Genomic DNA, 5,376 nt, shown 5'->3' with positions numbered 1-5,376 from the left:
ACTACCTCTGTGTAATTTGGGTGATGATATGGGACTAGGTAAAGAAGACCCAAATGTATTCCCTCTGAAGTTTCAGGCTCCAGAGTTCAGATGAATTAACTGGAGAAGGAATAAAATGGAGTAAGACAAATACTTGAGATTTATAGCAGATGATTGGAAGCTTAATTGTATACCTTTGTGCATAAACCTCACCTGTCCTGTCATTTAGGACAACATTTAAAAGTACATTTCTAGTTCTAGGGGGGTAGTCAAAGATGGAAACAACACTGTCTTTGCTCTTAAATATCACAATATTATTGCAGTAATTTCAAATAAAATAAGAAAAGGTTTTAAAAAGATTATAGTCAAACTTGCATTTAACCGATAGGGTAGTGCAAAATATAATTTTGGGCAAAATTTTCATGATTTCTGACCACTTGAAGGAAGTTCCATAAAAGTAACCTATTACTCTTGATCCTCTTTGTATCTGGATCCCCAGAGAGTTAGACTAGAAATTTTTTGACTTTGAGTTTTCCAGGCAAGTATCTCTTTGCTAATTGAGACAGTTTTAGCTAAATTCAGAAATTCTACAATTTTAAATGATAAATATAATGCCCTTTTTGTACTTTGATGTCAGCTTATAAACAAATCTGAATGGGCACCTAGAAATACATGTGTGTGTATGTGCACACGTGCAAGTGTGCATAAGTGCTCTATGTTAATATATTGACTATACTGTGTTACCCTTCTCTGCTAGTATGAACACAGGGTTATTATTGGAGCATGACTCACCTAGACCAGCTGGACACATTGCTGCTTGACTGCATTCATAATCCTTGCTAATATCCTTACTAATTAATGCTTTTAATCACTGAGGGAATTGAACGAAGATTGTTAAAGGATAGAAAAAGTCTGCATTGTTCAGAACAAATTCCAAATTCATGCTTGTGGATTGGTGGAATGATATTTGCCTTTCAGTACAGCATAAACAAATATAATTTCTTGGAGCACTATATGTCTGTATCCAAAGATACTCTTAAAAAATAAAGATATTCTTAGGCATTCTGAATAAAATATAATTTGCATGCACACATGGAGCCTTCAAGGAGCTTAGAGGCTTATAAAGAGAGACATAATGTAAACAAATGAATAAAATAAAGAGTTATAGGGGTCCTGATAAAGGTTTCTATAAAGTATAATGGAGTGCAGAATAAGGACTGGAGTCACTGTAGATTCCAGAAAGTCTTAAGCAGAGGAAGTAACAAAAAATATGCTTTGAAAAATGAATAAATTTTTAGAATGAAATAGGAGGAAAGGGAATTATACATGGAAGGAACAACATGTGCCAGGGCATAAGGCCATGTGGGAACACTAGTAGCTAGTAGCTTTTTAGAGATGGAATATGCAGAATAAGCTGCCTCTGGGAGAGGAAGCTCCAGAATAAAGGAAAGGGGCCCAGAGAAAGGTAAGAGCTTGTGTGCCTGTCTCAGAGTTTCAATTTGCGTGTAAGGAAAGCCAGAAGGGGTTTGAACTGCCTTTGTATTGCAAGGCTAAAGGTTTATTTTAGACAAGATCATACTGTCTGCAATAGAAATCTGGTAAGAAATAACTTGAGAGAACTTTAAAGTAGTTTATCCAAATGTAGTAAAAACAATCTCCTTAAAAGCTGAGTATGGGTGGGGCTACCTTCAGGGACTTCTCCAATATCTTTCACTGTTGTGTGTGTGGGTGTGTGTGTCCATAGAGAAAATGAATCGGGCATGGTGTGATACCAGTAGCTATGTCTATCTACACCTAAGTTTATAATTCAGACCTTTATGCCTGCCTCTTACTGCACAGAGTAGATCAGTAAGATAACAGGGAGGGAGGAGGAAAGGAAGTATTCAAAAATAAAGCAAAAACTGGAATTGTCAAACATGAATTACACAACCACAAAAATCTCTACTTTTTTTTTTGGTCACCAAAATGACTTTTATTTATATTTGCTACAAAAACATACCATGACATTTGGTAATTTGTCCAGACATGAAAGAAGATTTATGAAATCAGTAAATACATTTTGAAAAGGTTGTTCTGTTAAAAATAATTTACCAAGTTCAAGATAGTCCTGTTCAGCAAAATCTAATACTATTCTCTCAGCATTTTATAAATGGAATTTTCTTCTACTTGTATCCATTTCCCTGGGCTTATGGACCCATTCATATTCTCCGTAATTAGAATCAAAGGTTCCTTTCTGAAGAGATCTTAATTTCAAGGTAAAACGTGGTCCGAGTTCCTGAATTCCCACTTTCTTTTCACTCCTGAATATGTATCTATGAAATCTAAAGAAGATACAATCTCGCTGATTATGGCATGTGGCAACCTGCCTTCCAATAAATTGAGGATTATGAGGAAAGAGAGATGCAAACGTACGTCCAACTGAGTGACCCAGCCGTGTTGTAAAATTATTCAGAATTATTTCAGGTATGTGTTCTGTGGGGTCCTTACCTCTTCTCTTAATTTCTTTACGAAGACGAACACTGCTCATTTTAAAATGAGCAGTTGGACCATTTGGCAAGTGACTCAAAATAAGTCCATTTGGAGTTTTACGATCTTCATTAATAACAATCAGATCTGGGAAATCTCTCGAGATGCACTGTGGAATAATTTTTTCAGAGCCAGTCCTCTTCTGTAATAAACATGTGAATTTGGTATAACAGTAGAGAGCTGTGCACAGAGTCGTACTGTTCTCCCGTGAGGCCTGTCTGATGTTGTGATGAGAATCTTGGGAGAAGTCTGCCTGTTGAAGTAAGAAGCAAATTCATCTGTAGCTTCATCATAAGCAACCTCTTCATCATGAGGGTCTACTATGGTTTCATCGTACACTCGCTGGTTATCCGTGGTCTTGGGTATAGGCTTTGGTGGAGCCTTAGCACCGAGAGCCTCGCTCTCTTTTTTAAGCCTTTTCTGAGCTGCCAACTTTTCCTTCTGCTGCTGCTGTTTCCACCGCGTGAACAGTAAGTGTCGCCGCTGTTTGTTTTTAATCGCCAAAATGCTGAAGCCTGGGGGAAAGGCAGCCGTTTTCGGGGGTTGGACTCCGCTTTCTGTCGCCTCATGCTCAGCCACTGCAGCCTCCTGAAGGTCTTCCGTAGCCGCTTTCCGTTTCCGGCTTTTCTTCCCGCCGCCGCCGTCGCTCTTTATCCCCGGACTTCGCCATGGTGCTGCTGCTTTGCGTCTGTCAAAATCTCTACTTCTGACGATTCCTAAATGACAACAAAGGGCTGGAATGTTGATGGACAAAGGGTCAGCAAAAGACTCCATGTGGAAAGAATTCAATAAATATAGCAGGTTTAGAGAAAAATCCACAGCTAAGAAAATAAAGCCCAATGTGAGGATGGCAGGCCAGTCTAACTTAATTGATGATGCCTTGCAGAAAAATAGTTTTCAAACAATAAAGTGGATGCAAGACAGAAGATTTAAGGACAAAAGAAGAGTAATTAGAAGTATATTATGCTTGCTAGCAGGAAACATTGTATTGATTTCTCCTTAATAAAATGTTAATGAGCTCCTCAAAGAATTCTTGGCTTAAAATTTTGGGGACATCTTAGACTTTGTGAAGAAACCAAGACTTCCCCAAATTTATCAAACCACTGGAAAGTAAAATGACTCAGGACCTAACTTTAAAGATGATAATGCTAGTCATAACAAAGAGGTCAAAATGGATGAACTCAAAGACAATGTAATTAAGGCAGGCCAGTGAAATCAATAGAAAAATCATTGGTCTGTGTGTATGCATGCATGTGTGTGAGCATATAATTTTGTGGAAACTGAAGTTGAAAATAAGAAAGAACTCAGGTACCCAGTTGTGAGTGGAACCTCCAGAAGGTAGTTGAATTGTGCATTAAACCTGGGTTACTGTATAGTTTTTATTAATCTCCATAAGTCTGAGGTCGGGGCCAAAAAATTTCATGTCCAGAAATTTGAGTATTTATATTTTTCAGAAGTGATCTGTTCTAGAAGATGAGCTTATACTAACCAAACGCATTAGAGAGTGAAAAATCTGGAACAATGCATACATTTATGAGATATTTATATTCCAAGCAAATTGATACACTTGTGTCATCTGAACTGCTCAGTGTAGGAAAAAATATGTCCTCCAACTAGAATAAGTGCTATGATCTAAATGGCTGGCGTCTTGAAGACACTATAGCTAGAGGTTCTCAAGCATTATAAGCAAACCACAAACACTAAACAGGGCTTGCTGGCTCTTCGGGGCATGCTGTACCCTGAATGAGGGTAAGGATGTGTTTATAAATGTTCTCCTTTTGTGCTCTCTTTCTGAGCACTGTACAAACCATTTCTCTTTCTAGTTCAGGCAAGTGTTAAAAGGAAGGATAGAAAATGTAAGATATTTTTAATGAGTCAAGTACAAGCTAGAGATGAGGGAAGAGGTGGGAGTTACTTAGGGCTACAGTTAAGCTTAAGGATTGTAAAGAAGTTATCAATTCAGCAGTTGTGATCTGAAGCAAGAATGATGAATCAAGTCTTGAGGTTGTTAACTTCAAACCTTACCTGTTTGGTGGGCTTGGGGTACGAACTCAGGTGCCAATTTTAAAACCTTCAGATTTGATAACTGAGCAGGGCTAGGAAGTCTTGGCTTGATAGCAGATGTGAGCATCCTGTTAAAAACTGCCAGATGACTACCTCTGATAGAGTAGGATGAGAGCTGGGAAGCTGATTTACTCATGCTATCAAGGGCTTAAAGCCTTGCAACTTATTATTAGCTGTACTCCATAAAAACTTCTTATTTACAAATTATTTAAATGAGTTTTTCCTCCCAAGAGCTGCTCACAAACTATGGAGGAAACTACAGCTGAAACAGGTCAAAAGACTGCCCAGGGTTACGTGGCAAGGCTGTGGGGGCAGAGCTGGTATGAAAACGGGAATCTCTGGAGTCCTCTCTCAGCCTGTGGAGTCGCTGTACAATTGAGAGTTGCCATGCTGCTCCCTCCAGCTAGGTTTGCGATTCTTAAAGCAACTCTCGCCACGGGCAGTTTACAGATCATCTATCTGGTGTTTACGACTATAAATAATCTCTTGGCAAAATATATTTGAGCTGCAGAGTAAGTAATAGAGTTAAAATGCCTTCATTTGACTCTCGAGCCTGGTAAAAACTGATTTTCTTAAGCCTCTCATATATTCAGTGTACAACTTCTCTGGAGGCCTGTCAGACCTCTAGAATATTCCAGGAAAGATGGTTGCATGATACAGTGAATTAAGGTAATGCCTCACATTTGACTCCTGCACTGACAACCCACCTTCATGAATTCATATGCCTGTCTACTTTTATCCTTTTTAATCAGTAAGGCTATTGAAAAGCATCAGAAAATGTTTTTATTCGTTTTGGCTATTAACAAA

General features: G+C 38.4%; 1 pseudogene; it reads right to left on the bottom strand.

Moving 5' to 3' along the window:
• Positions 1 to 2,089: 2,089 nt before the first annotated feature.
• Positions 2,090 to 3,175, bottom strand: LOC138387324 (ribosome production factor 1 pseudogene; annotated as a pseudogene).
• Positions 3,176 to 5,376: the final 2,201 nt, after the last annotated feature.

Source organism: Eulemur rufifrons, chromosome 7, assembly GCF_041146395.1.
Source record: "Eulemur rufifrons isolate Redbay chromosome 7, OSU_ERuf_1, whole genome shotgun sequence".
NCBI lineage: Eukaryota > Metazoa > Chordata > Mammalia > Primates > Lemuridae > Eulemur > Eulemur rufifrons.
Note: the sequence above shows the minus strand (reverse complement) of the source record. Positions and strands in the feature narration are given on the sequence as shown.